The 20,046-nt window shown below is 45.5% G+C and overlaps 1 protein-coding gene across 2 annotated transcripts in view; it reads right to left on the bottom strand.

The window, feature by feature from the left end:
- Nucleotides 1-20,046, bottom strand: part of LOC139050899 (neprilysin-1-like) — a 284,773-nt gene that overhangs the window by 149,312 nt on the left and 115,415 nt on the right. For both annotated transcript variants that reach the window (XM_070527728.1, XM_070527729.1), the window contains one exon: nucleotides 1,008-1,107. The gene's annotated coding sequence lies outside the window, so the exon portion shown is untranslated. The remainder of the gene's footprint in view (nucleotides 1-1,007; nucleotides 1,108-20,046) is intronic.

Genomic DNA, 20,046 nt, shown 5'->3' with positions numbered 1-20,046 from the left:
ACCATAACATCAATATTATGATCCATAAGTGCAATAATTCGTCATTTATTTGACTTAGCCAATCCCCAAAACGACCCTGTAGAACGAACAAATGCTTGTGTTTCCTAATGGGATTGTATAATAGAAAGATCAAAATATTTCGGTGTAACATGCTTACCGACTCAAAATCTTCAATGACATACCTGTAATCATATGAGGTCTCACAGTATATTTCTGTACTTCAGCGAATTTTAGCAATGAAGCTTGGTGCTCTTCAAACGCATTGTACTCTTTCATCAAGCTTCGGGTGTAAAAAGTTGAAATTTTAACATACTAAAGCCTACTTCATAAATTTAGAAATATCGGCTTCAAATTTTTTTCTGTTTGTTTTAACTCCTTCCAGGCCACTCCTGGGGATTTATACAGGTCACGGCGCTATATCAACGAAAAGAACCACATGGTCACAAAACTTGGTGCTAAAACTTGAGCATCGAATCATATAATTCGACTAGGACATTTTAGTCTAATTCTTTGTATCTCTACCATACTTCATACAGGGCCAAAGGTAAAGTGAACTGTGGTGTAGTTAAAGCGGCACTTCGCAGAATTTTTTATCCACTAGCACTTGCTCATTCGCTGTGTTCATTTTCTGCCCCACATCTCAAGCAATCTGTCATTCTTCAGGGAGGACCTCATCAATTTCGAGAAAATATAGCCTGAACGGCCTGTTTTTTTTCTTCAACATTGCCAATCTATAATGCATTATAGATTGGCTCGTAGACTGGTATCCTCGCCAGACCCAAAATTAAACAACAGAAAAGCAGTCGCGTGGAGACGACTACAAACTTATACGTATCCGCACCCGGTTATGGCGAACCACATGTTCTCCGAGGCCAGTAGCGGTAAATGTAATCTTTGTGGGGCGAGAGGGACCCTCGACCACATAATATGGCAATGTCCGTACTCTCCTGGGGGAACGCGCAATATAGGTAGTAGAGACACCTGGGAAACCCTGCTGCGCAGCTCACACTCTAAGCTCCAGCTCCGGCTCGTCCAACTGGCTGAAGAGGCTGCTGGGACCCAAGACCTCCCAGCCGGCATCTGAGGCGGCGGCACTCGCCTCCTCACCTGCGTGTCGGGGGGTGGGCAGATCAACTTATCCGTTGGACATTAAAGTTTATTCTGTCTATCAACACTGCCACAAAAATGTCGTGTGCAATAAACCAGTTACTTTCAATCCTGTCCCATATTTAACATGGTTGTTTGTGTCTGCCACATTTGTGCTGATGCTTGCGTCACTCGTCAGTATTCCAGAATAAGGTGGTTGATCATGCCTTCATTGCAATCGGTATGCAGGGGTAGATACAAAGCTTGCTCTACCTTTTTAATCTTGTGTATATTGCACAGTCCTGAAAATGTAAAGTTATTGCCGAGAAAGCAATAATCTAAGGAATTTTGTGCGACGTGGTGTTGGTGTACTGCTACACACATCACACATCTTTAAATGCATACTAATTTTCCAATCAGAGGTAGGAGTATCTAATGGTGCACCGCAGCCTAAAACAAGACATTGACACTGGTTCACTATTTTTTATTTCGGTTCACTTCATTTATGCCTTCACACTGCTTCCTGTCTTCTTACTTGAGCTGCAGCTACTTCTAATATACTTAAAATAGGAGTAATATACTTTCGTGATGGCATCAGCTGTGTCTTCGGTTTTTTTTTGTGAGTCACCTTTTTCCGAGCCTTTCCAATTTTTCTTGCTTCAGGAGAAATATATAACTAGCAAAGAGTTAAGTAGCTGGTACATGGTGAAGCAGGAAGGCTCTGCAGAGGGTGTCGCATAGGATACTTTTCAGTTGAACACGATGCTTTAATAATGATGACTACTAATGAAGCAGGTTCATTTTTGTGTAATGGCACCGTTCGAGAATTTAAGAAAAACCGTGACTGTTTAAAAAAAACGTACTCTCGTTTCACAAACCATCTCGAAGGCGCGCAATGGCCATCATTGCCGATACGTATATGTGAGCCTGGTGACTTGCGTGTCGCAAAGAAAACCAGCAAGAAAACTTGAGTTATATGAAATACTGCTGCAGCACTAAGTTATCGCATAAGCAATCGCATAAGCGAATTGTCCAACCTCATGGCACGCCTCGCATCAGATGGCCGACGTTCTGTAAAGACTAAAGTTACACATGACTCCCATTTAGAGCCCATTTTCTCTAGATCCTGTGTGACTTGCCTAGCGTGCTTCGGCTGCTCGGAGGGAAAGTCTAATGTGCATTGTGGGTTCGACGGGAGGATCTCTCATTTCCGCTGAATTAATTTTGGGTTTCCACTATAGCAAGAAGTGGGGCACGCAACACCAGTGGAGAAGAGGAAGGCGACGTTCGGCTAACTAGTCGAATCTCGAAAGGCAGTCAGCTTATCAAGATTGTCGTGACTACCTCTACGTGGCATCTGAATGAACTACTCTCGTAGCCTTAATATGTCTGGCCTCCACTTCATCATCATCATCATCACCATCATCATCATCATCAGCCTGGCTACGCCCACTGCCCGGCAAAGGCCTCTCCCATACTTCTCCAACAACCCCGGTCATGTACTAATCATGGCCATGCCGTGCCTGCAAACTTCTTAATCTCATCCGTCCAGCTAACTTTCTGCCGCCCCCTGCTACGCTTCCCTTCCCTTGGGATCCAGTCCGTAACCCTTAATGACCATCGGTTATCTTCCCTCCTCAATACATGTCCTGCCCATGCCCGTTTCTTTTTCTTGATTTCAACTAAAATGTCATTAACTCGCGTTTGTTCCCTCACCCAATCTGCTCTTTTCTTATCCCTTAACGTTACACCTATCATTCTTCTTTCCATAGCTCATTGCGTCGCCCTCTATTTGAGTAGAACCCTTTTCGTTAGCCTCCAGGTATCTGCCCCGTAGGTGAGTACTGGTAAGACACAGCTATTGTATACTTTTCTCTTGAGGCATAATGGCAACCTGCTGTTCATGATTTGAGAATGCCTGCCAAACGCACCCCAGCCCATTCTTATTCTTCTGATTATTTCCGTCTCATGATCCGGATCCGCCGTCACTTCCTGCCCTAAGTAGATGTATTCCCTTACGACTTCCAATGCCTCGCTGCCTATTGTAAATTGCTGTTCTCTTCCAAGACTGTTAAGCATTACTTTAGTTTTCTGCAGATTAATTTTTAGACCCACTCTTCTGCTTTGCCTCTCCAGGTTATTGAGCATGCATTGCAATTGGTCCCCTGAGTTACTAAGCAAGGCAATATCATCAGCGAATCGCAAGTTACTAAGGTATTCTCCATTAACTTTTATCCCCAATTCTTCCCAATCGAGGTCTCTGAATACCTCCTGTAAACACGCTGTGAATAGCATTGGAGATATCGTAGCTCCCTGCCTGACGCCTTTCTATATTGGGATTTTGTTGCTTGCTTTATGGAGGACAACGGTGGCTGTGGAGCCGCTATGGATATCTTTCAGGATTTTTATATACGGCTCGTCTACACCCTGATTCCGTAATGCCTCCATGACTGCTGAGGTTTCGACAGAATCATGCTTTCTCGTAGTCAATGATAGCTATATATAAGGGTTGGTTATATTCCGCACATTTCTCCATCACCTGATTGATAGTGTGAATATGATCTATTGTTGAGTAGCCTTTACGGAATCCTGCCTGGTCCTTTGCTTGACAGAAGTCTAAGGTGTTCCTGATTCTATTTGCGATTACCTTAGTAAATAGTTTGTAAGCAAAGGACAGTAAGTTGATTGGTCTATAATTTTTTAAGTCTTTGGCGTCCCCTTTCTTATGGATTAGGATTATGTTAGCGTTCTTCCAAGATTCTGGTACGCTTGAGAACATGAGACATTGCGTATAGAGGGTGGCCAGTTTATCTAGAACAATCTGTCCACACCCCTTCAACAAATCTGCTGTTACCTGATCCTCCCCAGCTGCCTTGCCCCTTTGCATATTTCCCAAGGCTTTCTTTACTTCTTCCGGGGTTACCCTTGGGATTTCGAATTCCTCTAGACTATTTTCTCTTCCATTATCTTCGTGGGTGCCACTGGTACTGTATAAATCTTTATAAAACTCCTTAGCCACTTGAACTATCTTATCCATATTAGTAATGATATTGCCGGCTTTGTCTCTTAACGCATACATCTGATTCTTGCCAATTCCTAGTTTCTTCTTCACTGTTTTTAGGCTTCCTCCGTTCCTGAGAGCATGTTCAATTCTATCCATATTATACTTCCTTATGTCAGCTGTCTTACGCTTGTTCATTAACTTCGAAAGCTCTGCCAGTTCTATTCTAGCTGTAGGGTTAGAGGCTTTCATACATTGGCGTTTCTTAATCAGATCTTTCGTCTCCTGCGATAGCTTACTGGCATCTTGTCTAATGGAGTTACCGCCGACTTCTATTGCACACTCCTTAATGATGCCCATAAGATTGTCGTTCATATCTTCAACACTGAGGTCCTCTTCCTGAGTCAAAGCCGAATACCTGTTCTGTAGCTTGATCTGGAATTTCTATATGTTCCCTCTTACCGCTAACTCATTAATCGGCTTCTTATGTACCAGTTTCTTCCGTTCCCTCCTCAGGTCTAGGCTAATTCGAGTTCTTACCATCCTGTGGTCACTGCAGCGCACCTTGCCGAGCACGTCCACATCTTGTATGATGCCAGGGTTAGCGCAGAGTATGAAGTCTAATTCATTTCTAGTCTCGCCGTTCGGGCTCCTCCACGTCCACTTTCGGCTATCCCGCTTGCGGACGAATGTATTCATTATCCTCATATTATTCTGTTCCGCAAACACTACTAATAACTCTCCCCTGCCTATGCCTATGCTGTGCCTATGCCATATTCCCCCACTGCCTTGTCTCCAGCCTGCTTCTTCCCTACCTTGGCATTAAAGTCGCCCATTAGTATGGTGTATTTAGTTTTCACTCTACCCATCGCCGATTCCACGTCTTCATAGAAGCTTTCGACTTCCTGGTCTTCATGACTCGATGTAGGGGCGTAGACCTGCACAATCTTCATTTTGTAGCTCTTATAAAGTTTCACAACAAGACCTGCCACCCTCTCGTTAATGCTATAGCGTTCCTGTATGTTACCAGCTATATTCTTATTAATCAGGAATACGACTCCTAGTTCTCTTCTCTCCGCTAAGGCCCGGTAGCACAGGACGGGCCCGCTTTTTAGCACTGTATATGCTTCTTTTGGCCTCCTAGCTTCACTGAGCCCTATTATATCCCATTTACTGCCCTCTAATTCCTCCAATAGCACTGCTAGACTCGCCTCACTAGATAACGTTCTAGCGTTAAATGTTGCCCGGTTCATATTCCAATGGCGGCCTGGCCGGAGCCAGTGATTCTTAGCACCCTCTGCTGCGTCGCAGGTCTGACCACCGCCGTGGTCAGTTGCTTCGCAGCTGCTGGGGACTGAGGGCCGGGGTTTGATTGTTGTGTTCATATAGGAGGTTGTGGCCAAGTACTGCACCAGGGTGACCATTCCTGCTCTGGTGAGGGAGTGCGTTACCGGTTCTGGTCACCGGAATTAGGCCACACTCCAGGCCTGTTTGTGCAATTTTATCAACACGCGGATTTTTTTTTAATCCAGTGGAAAATTGCCGGCACCAGGATTCGAACCACGGACCTCTTGCACGTGAGGCGGGCGTTCTACCTCTACGCCACCGCTGCTGTCTCCACTTGATACAGTGACAGCTTCCACTTGAGACAGCCTCCACTTGATATGGATCAAATCAGACATCTTTACTATATAAGGGTAGGGGGATAAGATTGCCTGGTATTGCGTTGCTATTCTGATTGCTGACGGGAGCAGGCTGCCTCAAAACCGAGGCAAAGAGCTTGTGAATGCCGTAGTATGCTTTAGTTACCATATAAGGACCGAAAAAGCTGGGAGGCCAACATGGTCCCCTTTCACGTCTTCAAAAATGATAATAAGGGACAATGACAAGTGACTTAAAATCTATACAAGCGATTCAGACCAGGCGCGAAGGAATTCCATTATTTGTATGTACGCTTCACAAGGATATGGTTTTCTTTTGGAGCGAAAGATCTACGAAATCATTAAGATTTGCTAGAACCACATGTAACGAAAACATGTTACAGTACTATCGCATATATTTTGGCCACCCACTACCCACATGCCTTACATTGGCATCGTTCTGTGGAGCAAAGAAGCCCATGTAGACACCGCGCGCACAGATGGCGCTATTATCGCGTCACCCATGACGCAATGGGAGCTAAATATAGCCTCGCACGCGGTGTTCAGAGAGGCGCAGCTCGGCAGCGCATCTGTCGATCCGAGCGATGATGATCGCGTTTTAGAGAGGTCACTATGCCACGGTACGTATAATTTATCAAACACATGTATGCTCATGAGCAGCTGTAAAGCCAAGTGTACGACTTGTTCCGCAAATTTCCCGCTTGCTCGACAATGCCCCCCCCCCCTCCTACGGTATGCACGTAGGAGAAACTCGGTCAGCCAGACAAAGGGATTTCCAACCCGTCTAACAGCGGAGGAACGTGAATGTCCGCAGCGCAAGCGCCGGAGGTTGAAACGATGAAACGAGTGAAGGCTCGAGCGGAGCAGGGCCTTCTCTGGCGCCACCAGTGGCGGCTCCGTTCTTTAGCCTAGTGCCCAGATACCCTCTGCAACAGAAACGGGACAATTGCGAATAGGCAGCAAGCACAATTGCAAAATTAGACAGAAAGACGCCCGCAAACTGTAACGTAAGTTGAGCCTGTTAGCTGTCTAATGCGTGAATAAGTGAAACTTTTGCTTTTTGGATACACCATACGTGCACCCCAGTGCCCACCAGAGTTGCGAAGATGAAGTCTTCCTCCCATTCCATGCCCACCCCATTCCATCTAGTGGAAATCATAATTCCACTGAGCTTTCCTTTAACGCCTCGGGAATGTGAGAGTTTGACCATTCCCACACTTGCAGGGGCTGACATGGTCCATTTGTTTTCGGGAATTTCAATAAATTAAATGCTTGCTCTTTAATTGATTACTAGCGCTTGCGCCCCCTGCGACAAAAAAAAAACACTTCTTTTTATTCTTAACAGTGCAACAAATTTTCTTACGCTATAGATTAGTTTTACAGAAATATAACCACGCTTGGTGAACTCTTCAGTGATTAATCATTCAACAAAGAAAGTACAAAATAGCGTTACACGTGGTATCCTATGGTGGGTGAGCGCAAGGATTTGACACCGAGTCGTTGCGGTATGCTGCCTTTTGTTTCACATATATTGATATATCAAGGGGCACTATTTTCCTGCCCACCTGTTTCCTTTCCTGCTATCGCGCCTTGTTCATTTACAACAGCGAGCGAAAAAAAAAAACATGCAGCGCTTTCCAAACCACCGTGAACTCACGCAGGGTGCAACCGGCTGTGACGTGGCCGTTTCTCGCCTTTATGCCCTTTCCGTATGTGAAGCGCATGCTTTTGCTAAATAAAACCATTGTTGGCAACTTAACTTCTGGTAATTGGTTCACTAAATCTATAGAGCTAACCAAATGAACTTTTAAAGAAGATCGTATGGAGTTAATAACTCGAACTAGGACTTCATCTTTATATTTACTTATTAAGCAGTGCAACAAAAAAAACTTCTCCGGCCTTCAACAGTGTACGATATGCACATTACTGCTCTTTATAGTTACCGCAGTAGAGTTGGTGTATAGATACTGAAAGAGCCGTTTTGAGCAAAAAATCAAGAAAAGGGTTAAACATTTATAAGTTGCTTTCTCTTTCTGTAGAGATCAATGGATCTACATAACATGAAAGGTTCCGTGGTGCACTTCTGCGACATTTCCGCTTGATTGTTTATGGGCCAGCAGAGGAAACGCAGCCCTTTACTCGGACAATTTATCAACGTCATGACATTAAAACTGGTCGACAGGAAAACAAAGCAAAAGCTGTTCAGCTCTAGATAAACAACCTCAAATGCGAGATGGCGGCGTCCGGTCGAGAACCAACGATTGAGCTTCCGGGGCTTGTTTGTAACAATTGCTCGTACGTTAGCATCGCGGTCTAAGGCCCTTGCTGTTATGTGAGGGTAATATAAACGTTGCCACAGCTGTTAGCATCGAGGTGATAGGCCCTGCCTGTTCTGTGAGGGTAATTTCAGCTCGACCGTACAAGTACAGGTAGTGACGTACTCGTTCACTCATTTCGCATTGATTGCTGCAGATCCAGTCAACGACAATTCTTTTAGCCTGGCCGACACGTAGACGAGGATTCCTTCTGCACATACAGGTGAACGAAGAATGTCCTTATTTGTGGTAAACTTCGCTGTTTCTTTTCCGACGTGTTTCATACACCCATATATATATATATGTCGGGTGTCCCAGCTCACTTGGACCAAGATTTTGGAAAGAAAGAACCTGTGCGTTCTTCAGAACATAGATCGCGTGGATGTTGCTACCGTTTATCTCAACTTACGGCATAATTTTTTTGCTCGTCTTCTTTTGAGTAATCAACAGCGATAAATTAATTCACTTTTTAAATATAGCTTGAAATGTTCAAGCGTCAATAGGAAAGTTGTGGAGCTCAAGTAATATTGCCCAAGCCAGGCACTTCCAATGAGATAGGCTTAGCGTGGCCGTTTTTATCCGGGGAAAACGAAAGCCCGCGGAGTTTTAAAAATACCACGCGACAGCGCGCTCTGTGCGCCCGAATGCGCCACGATTACAGCGCTCTCAACCGTGCTTTGTAAAAAACACCGCTCGCTTCGCGCCTTTCGTGCTGCCCACAACAGAGCTTCGCGTTGTGCTTGGTTCCGAGATAAACGTCAGTGGGTTCGGGCGGCAATTGAAATACAGCGCGACTCCACTTTCTGCGGCGATAATTGCACTCTCACCCAAGCAGAATGCATGCGGAGGAAAAATGACGAGCTCGTGAGCTCGAATTTGGGAGCAAGAACCCAACATGCAAACACGCATTATAACAAGCTTGATAACGCCGTGGGAATTACGGTGGTTGTCACAAAAGGAAGAATTGTAAACTGACACGGAAGGTTGCTTTTTAGCTTCCTGTTCCTTCCTTGTCGGCAGAGAAGTTGTAATTTCATATTACTTATGTGCCTTTTCCTGGTCATACAAAAGTTTCACACAGATGGCTCTTTTCATGGATAACGGTTGTAGAGATTTATTCGCTGTGATGCTTGTCTAAAGAATGTGTTCAAACAAGTAGCCTTTTACCGTAATGCACTCTTGGCACCTTCTCAGCACGTCCGATGTAGCTTTTTTTTGATGACGCAAGACGGTATCTCCCTGCAGGTCTCAGCAATCTCTGCCTTTAGCGCTTCTGGTGTAGTTGTGGGTTTGCGGTACACTCGGTCTTTCACATGTCCCCACAAAAAGAAGTCAAGAGAAGTCAAGCCCGGTGACCTTGCAGGCCATGTCACTGGTCCATGCCGCCCGACCCACAGGCGTTAGAAAGCTTCGTCAAGCCAGGCTCCGGCGAGGTTGCTACTGTGAGCTGGTGCACGATCGTGCTGATACCTAGTTTGCTTTAAAAATGCAAGAGGAAGGTCACAGCGAAAATCTTCGACTGTGCCTTCTAAGATGCCGTTCAGGTACCACTGAGCAGTAAGCATGTGATCAAAAAATATGGGGCCAACTATTCTTCCGTCAAATATGCCGCACCACACAGTAAATGACCATTGGTACTGGTGTCTGGTCTGCGCCACCAAATGTGGGTTCGTTTCGCTCCAGTAATGCGCATTATGGATATTGACATGAGAATTTCCGGAGAAGGTTGCCTCATCTGTCCAGAGCACTTTGTCAACAAAATCCGGTATATTTCGTCACTGTTCCCAAGGATACAATTTGAGAAATCAAGCCGCCATTTAAAGTCTCTTTCTTGCAGCTTTTTATGCAGTTGGAAGTGATACGGATGCATTTCAGCCTTCCTAAGAACTCTTGACACTGCAGACTTTGAAATGCCGACCTTTTCTATTCCGCATAGCCTTAAACGCTGAAAAAAAATGCTCTTCTCCTCATATTGGAATAAACAGCTGATGATGGCACGTTCTTCGGCGACAGGCGCGTGCGGCTGCTGTTGTGCCATTACCACAAGCCCGGATTCCGAATCTGCAAGATGCGGAATCTATCCTGCGAGCGCCCTAATTCTCCCTTCACAAGTCAAGATGCTGAGCCGTCAGGCAGCGCGCGGGAGAAGCCTCGGCGAGCCGCAAGTTTGGACATGTCAGCGTGTGCCAGACAGCCCGGCGCCGCACCTCCCTTGCCTGGAGGTCACCGCGCGCGAACTTTGAACCGGGTGGCCAGCGCGGTCGCTGGTTGGACCCCTCGGACGACCGTCGTGTGCTGACTTTGTATTGGGCCGTTTGAGTGACAATGGTCCTCGGGGATTATAAAAGCAGCGACACGCCGCCTGAAAAACAGGATCCGCCGACCCCACCGGGAGAGAGTGTCGCTCCCGACTGGGGTGAGATGTGTCACGCGTTTTCGCCGGACGTCGTCGTGCGAGAACAGTCGCGTTTGTTGTGAGCACTCGGCCCCAGTGCCGACCCCGTTCATGTCCTGTATGATAACCTGTATATAATGTATAAAGTCCCTTTTGTTATTCTCATCGACGCCAGGCTCGGAGTCTTCGCTACCAACGCTCTGTCACGAAACGGGTGACGAGCGCTACGGGACCACAAAGCCGTAATCGTGGTGCAGCGGTACAAGTTCGTAACACTGCTGACGAAACGCTTTTTCGGAGCGCCGTCACCAGCCGCTGCCGGTAATGTCAGAGCCTAGCAAAATTTGAAGCCCTTTCTCATAAGTAAAGGGAAGGTGCGGCGCTGGCGCTGTTTTTACAAATCACTCATGAGAGCGCTGTAATCGCGGCGCAATCAGGAGCACAGAGTGCGCTGTCACGTGGTGTTGTTTTTTAAACTCCTCTGGCTTTCGTATTACCCGAATAAAAACGACCACGCTAAGTCTGTATCGTTGGAAGTACCTGGGTTGGGCAATATTTGTGAAGCTCCACAACTTTGCTATTGACGCCTGAACGTTTCAAGCTATATTTAAGATGTTAATTAATTTATCTCGGCTAAAAACTAAAACAAAAGACGAGCTAAGATGGTGCTGTAAGTTTAGATAAATGCTAACAATATCCACACGATTTCTGTTCTGAAGAACGCATAGGTATGTTTCAAAACCTTGGCCCAAGTTAGGTGGGACGCCCTCTATATATATCTAATGAAAAGTAATATTCTCATCCACTCTAATGGAGCACGAAGCTAGAAAGAAAACCCTTATGGGATTCACAGACACAGCTTCGCAGTTGAGGGCCAATTTGTCCTGGTCCAGGTCCGGGAATATTTCCTCAACGGCGAAGCCTTCTTTCTGTGAAAACCGTACGGGTTTCGTTTGTGCTATCTTCGGGTGGATGCCAATTTTCCATTTCATGGCACTTCCTCTACCTTGCGCGATTGCGCAGGACTGATTTGCCATATGTATGTCATCACTGCTCATGTAACCTTCACATGTAGCCTCGACGTAACAAAGTGTAGTCCCTATAGGCCTTGCTGGAGGATTAAACAGAAGCACAAATGCTTCGTTCGTGTTCTTATACCAGACAAATTTAATATGTTACGCAATATTTCATATTTATACATATGAGGTTGCCCTCATATGCGGACTTGACTTACAGGAAGACTAAAAAGAAACACTCAATCTCTTTGCATCGATATAGTATTCGGTTTCGGAGCCATAGTTTCATAAATTTCGCAGTAGACGGTTGGTCGCTGGAAGACAACATGAACGCAAAACTTTCATGTTTACAATTCCGTGGTGAAACTCCGGCGCCGAATTTCTATTATTGCTTTCTATCATTAATAAGCAACGCGTACTCTAATTGATCTCAGTTACGCATATCATATAGTTTTTACACTGAACCGGTAAAGTCGGGGGGGGGGGGAGGGGGGGGGCTCACTTGTTACAAAAATAGCGATAACCATATTCAATAATCACGGAAAAAAATAGCCTACGTTCATGATCGGCAGTCAACCTAGCTGGGACTATGATCTCGAGAAAGTAACTTATAGTCGAATAAAAATGGGTAGCTGGTACTCCTGAAAAAATAACGGAGGCCTTCGGACAATTTTACCGCGGCGCTGGTAATTGGAGTTCCTTAGCTGTTTTCATGAGGTGGCGGTGAAGGCCGGTGGCAACGTGTGGTAGCATTTATATTGGCCTGTAATTCATTATTTTATAGTGCTTTGCGGCAAGTCGATAAACGGCACGTGATGTTTTGAATATTCGTTATTGCTCTTCACACACAGAAACGTTCGCATATATTTGGGTACATTTGGGACAGTGGCAGAACCTATTCTTAGGACTTCTGAACTATGACAGAACAACGCAATAGGTGTTGGCACCCATTGATGTATGGGTCAGTCGGTTTCGCATACATATGCAAAGATTTCTTTTTAAAAGTGTACAATCAGAGCATTCTAGCAGTACTAACTCCGGTGCTAACTACACGTGTGATGAGCAAAAGCAAAGTTGAAACCGGTGCAAATTCGGGCCACCTAAGAGCGTACCTGAAATATCTGACTGGAGAAGTCGACAGTGATAGGCACAAAAATTTATTTAGGGCACTTTTCCTGCCATTTTGAACACCCATCACATTTTGAATTGCCACAAAGACACGGTAGTCGGGAGAAAAATTTGCGTGGCTACACATCCCTCTAGTGACGCGCTACAACCGCCGAGCATGACGGGATGCAAGCAAGGAGAACGAGCCGCTTTAATCGTGTGACATGGGCAGGCCGGCATGGCCTCAGTGGGCAAAAGCAAGCATACCTTCGGCACTTCGAAACAAGCGGTATCACAGGGCCGGCTAAGATTTTCTACTCAAATACACGTAGAATGCACAAATGGGTTTGGGAGACAGCCGCTGGACCGGTTTGAACGCAATGTTTTTGTATATGGTAGTGAAAGTTCAAGCAGTCATAGGAAGCAGAATTTTTATATAAAGCCAGGAAATATTTCAGAAATTTATTAAATATTAGTATGTCAAAAAAATTACAAGCCCAAACTTTACAAATCGCTGAAGCTGCACAAACATACCTATTAGTTTTGTGAACTACATCTGCTGGTGCAGTTGAAGAGGATCGAGTCCTGCTCACAAATAAGTGTTGTGCTGCAGAGCACCTTGCACATCAGAGCACCGCATATCTCAGTTGTTTGTGTAAGGGTCGCCGTTAGAAGCCCAGGCCTGCATGACCAGGCGCAGCCTCGGACCGCGACTGTATGAACACTCTCGGCCTGGGCCCGCGGGAGAAACTCAATGTACCAGCCTTAAAAATGTAATTGCGTAGGTGGCGTATCCAAAGACAATAATGCAATAAAACTGCACTCACAATAAAGGAGTGCAAAATAATGGTTGATTCCCCTTCAAAGGAACAGGTGATAACTTGAAACTGTGACGTGTATTCTAAATAGCAGTGGCAGCTATGTTGCACATTGGCAATTACAAGTCCTTATTTTTAGGGTACTTTATTAATTACAGTTTCGCTCGAACGTCGAAGCAACGACAGCGATCGCAAGCACGCGAGACCAGTGCTACTGCGTGGCGTAGACAGCACCCAGCACCATATCAGGGGTCCCAGGTTTATCCCACGCGATTCCGAGTACCTCTCTGGCGAAACTGGGTCGTTATATGGCCCCGTTGCCATCTCGCGCGCGTGCCAATACACCTGTTGAAGAAGTCAGTGGACGCGTGAAAAACGCCGTGAGCCGATGCGGCACTAACCGAGCGGTGAGGATTTTTCGGGATCGCCTTCGAGAGTATAGCGAGAGCTTTGCCACAAGGCCAAATCCCTGACAGCGACAGCTAGGTGTAGCACCGCGGGTCTGAATGTTTTCTAACCACACGCAATCGCAGGCATACGTCGTAGCGACCATACGCGGGTTGGCCAATACTCTTGCACCCTCGGAAAATTTTACACCCTGTGCTGGGCCTATAATGGCATCGCACAGGCACACTGCCTTGCCCGTAAAAAACGGCGCCACTTAAAGTGCATAAATTCCTCATTGTGAGCACCAATATCATTTTGCATTTTTCAACACACAAACGATTTAAGATAAAAGGCCCAGGCTGTGAAAGAAATGTTTAAATAATTTTGCTAGTGCGCTGCAGTTTTCGCCTATTCAGAAGAATAATTCAGACAAGAAGACAAATAACCCCTTTCTCATCGAATTAGGCTATCGAATGTTATGGCGTCTTTGCATGTACCGCATAGACAAACGCGTGCAATAGATATACCTAAATATAAAAGCAACGCCCGCCAACGGGGACAGCAAAAACTCGCCTACAGTGTCGATATGATTGCTTTCGCTTATAACTGAAACTTTCCGAGAACACCGTTGCCCGTAGACGCCCAATAAGGTTGCAAGATACATTCAAGCACTGCCACTTTAAGAACCCACACAGTTCTCCAGGTATGCTCCCATATTTTTTGCAATATTCCTCAGTGATAGAGCAAATATGATTCATAAATATCCTTACTGCAACAAATAAGCTTCATAGAGGGCACAATTTCTTATCAAGCAAATATTTCAAACCTTTATATGCCGACTTATTTTTGCCATTCAAGTAGGCACCATATCATCATTGCAACAAATAGGCTTCATCAAGAGCACAATTTCTTACCAAGCAAAGATTTCTAACCTTTATATGCCTACTTATTTTACGATTTAGATAGGCACCAAATGGGGCACGATACACCTGCAGGACATCCCCAAGCGCTACTATCTTTGCTACCTTTGTAGGTTTCCACGATGACCGCCATATTTTCCTCAAAATTACTCAGCAACAAAAGAAATCATACATATATGAATAATTGGAACAAATACGCGTCATCAGCACAATTACATTGATAAAGCAAACCTTTTTAACTTTCTTTGCCTACTGTTATAACCATTTGGTAGGCCAAAAACGGTAAAATAATACCATTTCATGGACTAGCCTGACGCAGATTGTGTGCCGTAAGTACGTGGTATAGACATTTCCTTTAGCCCTTTGAGGGTCGATTTTCCTGCGCCAAATGTAACCGGCAGGGTCGAATTTTTTTATTCATGAAGATCCTCAGAGTGACCTCCCCCCTAAGAAAGAAAGATTACCGTAATTTTTTTAGAGAAACGACAAAGTGACGAAAGATATTTTCCACAGGTAAACATGGATAAACTATCCATGACTACACATGGATTTGCATAAATACTTCTAATAAGTATAAAAAAAGTAGATACACTGGTATATATATATATTCCTATTCGTCACTAGGGTCCGCATCGAAGTAGTGGCGACTCAACTCACTTGAAGAACAACCGGCGGCCACGTTCATAGCGTAATCACACTGTATATGCTGGCGTACAGAACCAAGCTCAATGAAATCAATGTTTGTGCGCCCGTCAAGAAAACCAAGCCAGTCAGAAACTAGCAGTGATTCTTCGTCCTATCGCTAATGAAGGGCAGTCGTTTTTAAGAAAGCCTCAAGAAACGCAGGCATACATGGCACATCGTCTGTGTATACCAGCGCCCACCTGTGAGCAGACGAAGTAGCACCCCCTTTGAGAAAAAAAACAAGAAAGAACGAGTGAGCGAATATCTCGCGGCAACCTTTTTTAGTGATTAGAAACCCCCCAGACACTTTTTTTTTATTTTGCTAGCGCGACAAGCGGAGACAGCCGGCGAGACGAAACTAACGCCAATTGCTGCGCACCTGCCCACGTGCCGATGCGTGAGTGGACGCTGACGCGCCCGGTGGACGCGCCGGTCACGGACATGCCGATGAGCGTGAGTCTCTGAGGCCATAACGGAGAGAGAGAAGTTTTTTGTATTCATACCAGACGGCAGCACATCTCTGATGCCATAACGGAGAGAGAGAAGTTTCTTGTATTCATACAAGACGGCAGCATATCTCTGAGGCCATAACGGAGAGAGAGAAGTTTCTTGTATTCATACAAGACGGCAGCATATCTCTGAGGCCATAACGGAGAGAGAAAAGTTTCTTGTATTCATACAAGACGGCAGCACTTGTTCACCCATAATGAGTGGCGCCTAATGAACGGCGCGTTTTTGAACGTACAGACGCTATCCCAAATATATGGCGTCGACTAATTGGGACTTGTTCGCGGCACCATAAATTTACGTATCTTGCCGTCAAAGGGTTTAAACTAGTGCGTACGCTTTATCTTGCGAACACCAAGAGCTATGCGCACTTGTAGAATGAAATGTCGCAGTTTCGCGTAGGCCAAGCACCGACAGCGATAGCAAGGCTTAGCGTTACGTTCACGTTTCCGTCACGGTGTTTTAACAATTATACGAGGAACTCGCACGACGCGAGACTTCTAGTTCTGCACAGCGCGAACATTGCGCCAGAAAGTACAGCACTTGTAACAAGGCCGGCGCGATGAGGAACGACGGCAACAACGTCACCGGCGTCGCGCCTCGATGGTGCTCGGGATGCGACACAGACGGAAACATAAGAAAACTGCCGAGAGTTACTCGGCGCTAGGCCGAGCTTGGCCTATATTGTCCTTTGCGCTCAGATCTGTTTGCGCTACAGAGCCAACGACCGTCCCGATCGAACTTCTCAAGTGTGAATTTAAGAAACATAAAAAAGACATTGCGAATGCGGTTCAGGTGCAAGTCGTCCTTCAGGTCGTCCTTCAAGTCGTTCACGTGCAAATGGTCCTGTGAAGTTGTCATATGTGCTATGGTGTGGTGCTAACATTTTGTCGAAGAACATTTCTGGTCGCATGAATGGCAAACTCTTTGACGTCAGCGATAAATCAAGGCAATTGCGCTGCTCTGAAGAAGGCAGCACTGTGACTTCTCAATATAAGCCATGCTCCCTGTCATCATTTACCCGAAATTCGTCCTCAAGCCTAAGGTTGAACGATTTCATTTTTTGTGGACGGGCTTTTTAGTAATGCAGCGCGTAAATAGTTTTGCATAAAGAAAATTACCTTGCAACACCCTCTGTTCTCTGCGGGCCTTCTGCTCAACTGTATATGCCTAGAAAAACAGTAACTGCGCTCTGGTTATCGTTGCCCATAAGGGCGCGATCCCTTCATTCAACCCGTATCCCCGAGCACGCCACCAGCCTCTTCTCCGTGACGTCATTTGCTGAGCGCTCAGGCCTTCTCTTGTCTATAGGTGGTGTTGGATCAGCACGTTGCAGAGCGACACAGTATCCCCATCAGTTTATCTAGAGCAGTGCACAGCAAGCTGTCAATAACGCGTTTGGCAACAGTTCGCTGAGGTGAATGCCCAAGCTAACATGGCTATTTGACATATGTGGGCGAACATCAAGTCTCGTAAACAATATCTTTCTTAGCGAGTCACCATCACTTTTCCGTATAGGATATGTTTCTAGCCCTTTCCATGGGCCGATCAGAAGTTGGAACTGCCTGGAAATGTTGGCTGATATGTTCCTTTGGGGCCTTATGGCACATATGGCAATTTACAAATTCTAGCGGGTGAGACTGCAAGGTATATCCCTTTGAATATAACTGTGTCCATGACACAATTTACGAGATATGCGCCGTCAAACTTTTTGTGAAAACTCATTTTCGTTCCACTTTCTTAACAAAACGTCGGTTTATGAATGTCGGTTGAAGCACAAAAAGATTAAATGGAACTTCAATGCCTTAATCGCAAAGTTCGGGAATGAATATGTCGAAACCGGTGTCATCCTGATAATTCATTCCATGTGGTTCCGCCTTGAGAGCTCCCCTCCTAGAATTTGGAAATTTCAATACATGCCATAGGGCAATGAGTTAAAAGCTTAATTAGTGAATTTTCGTTCTTTAGTATTATGCATTTCAGTTTTTTCTGTAAGTAATGTCCGCCTATAAGAGTCTACAGCTCATGGACTAGAATTGTGCTATCAGCCAGAGTCAATTAAAAAACTGAAAGTGTTCGCTGAAACCCTCGGTATTAATATAAACAAATGCCGGATTTAAACAGAGGGTCTCTAGCACTGAAACCCGACACCGTAACCATTACGCCCCGTACGCTCTTCCCTAATATGGCGTGCCTCGTAATCAGATCGTAGTTTTGGCACGTAAAACCCCTGAAGTTATCTAAAATTATTTAACTGGACATCATACGTCCAAATGTGGGCCGATCCCGAAGACAGTGCAGTAAAGAAATGAAACAGTTCGACGCTCCTCCTGCTTGTTGCATGTTGTATTCCAGTTTCGAAACCAGTTGACCGCTAGCGCCGCACAGTGCAAAACATTGCGTGCTGCTTCCTGTTCCCTTCTCCTCTACTGGAAATAAATCATTCTTTGTCTGGCCGGTGTCGATGGAAGTCGCACGTCTTTCTTCTGCGGCGCTTTACGCCCCGGCCGTTAGGCCTCACGCCGTAGGTCCCGCATCCTGCCGCCCAGGCAGACATTGCAATACTGCTCCCCTCATGCGTGGAGCGTTGCATCGAGTGTCTTGCCGAGAGACCCCGTCGCACTGACACTTCCAACTCGCTGCCAAAGACATTGTATTTGATCCACCAACTTTTCTAGTATACGAATCGAATATCAAACTGTATATCTAGTAGCCAGACTCAGTTGTGCGTGCTTAGAGCAGGAATATTTATTTCTGTATAATTAGGTACTAAGCCTACACTGACCAGTGCGATAAAGGCAGCTATCAGCACAAACAATCAGTCTACAACACATCGTCATTTTTCATGAAGAAAACTGCACGAATAGCCTCAACAACTTTGAATCCTGGTTGCAAGCAAATTTTTCAAAAATAAATCGCTGCTGCATGACTTGCTCTCTGAAACTTCTAAATAAACTGCAGCCGGAAAGTTTCACCGATCATTCCGATACTCACTAATGAAAATTTTGAGCGCAGCTGTTTAGCTGTTTAGAATTCGCAGACGAACATGTCCACCAATTGCGTAGCTCATTGTTCGGAAAGAAGTGGCCGGCACTATTTGGTATTTATGATTATATTCTCACATGGTAGTGACAGTGAAGAACGACGCAGTGTCGAAACTAAGTTACAAATTTAGCTCTTTATTGGGCAAACTTGTGCCCACCAAAACATGTAACACTAAATCATGGGGTTTACGTGCCAAAATCACTTTCTTATTACGAGGCATGCCGTAGTGGAGGACTCCGGAAATTTCGAACTCATGGGGTTCTTTAACGTAATAATAATAATATTTGGGGTTTTACGTGCCAAAACCACTTTCTGATTATGAGGCACGCCGTAGTGGAGGACTCCGGAAATTTTGACCACCTGGGGTTCTTTAACGTGCACCTAAATTTAAGTACATGGCTGTTTTCGCACTTCGTCACCATCTAAATGCGGCCGCCATGGCCGGGATGCAATACCGCGAACTCGTGCTCCGCAGCCCAACACCATAGCCACTGAGCAGCCACGGCGGGTAATATGTAACCCTCAAGGATGATAGCGGCGGTGAGTCTGCGGTCGTCCGAAATCTGATCTGCGGGTCGAGCGTGTGGGCTTCTATACATGACTCGTCGAAGATTCCAGCGTAATGGCTAGTGCTTGCGTGGCTTCCAGAAAGTACTAAAAAATTCGCATCACGATACGATCAGATTACGAGAATCGCCAACCATAACAATCGATACCAGCGCGAACGATACCAAACAAAGCAAAGCAGACAAGCGCGAGCTAGACCTTACGCAAGCAAAGGATATCGGGTGGGTCCGCATGACACCAGTCTCCTGCTGGCACGTCACTGAAGCGGCCGCTTTCATCAGTCTCCGCCGTTCACGGATCACGTCTTTCATCTTTCTCTATGCTCGTTCGCACGGTTACGCCGACGCAGGAACGGGCGCTTAATAGCTGCGCTCTAAAATGTCACAAGCTGTGGAAAAACCTAGAAAAATGCGTTTGAATAACTTGTGCGCCGTACACACGTGTAATAATAATAATAATATTTGGGGTTTTACGTGCCAAAACCACTTTCTGATTATGAGGCACGCCGTAGTGGAGGACTCCGGAAATTTTGACCAC

Source organism: Dermacentor albipictus, chromosome 10, assembly GCF_038994185.2.
Source record: "Dermacentor albipictus isolate Rhodes 1998 colony chromosome 10, USDA_Dalb.pri_finalv2, whole genome shotgun sequence".
Taxonomy (NCBI): domain Eukaryota; kingdom Metazoa; phylum Arthropoda; class Arachnida; order Ixodida; family Ixodidae; genus Dermacentor; species Dermacentor albipictus.
This window is presented reverse-complemented; position numbering and strand designations above follow the sequence as displayed.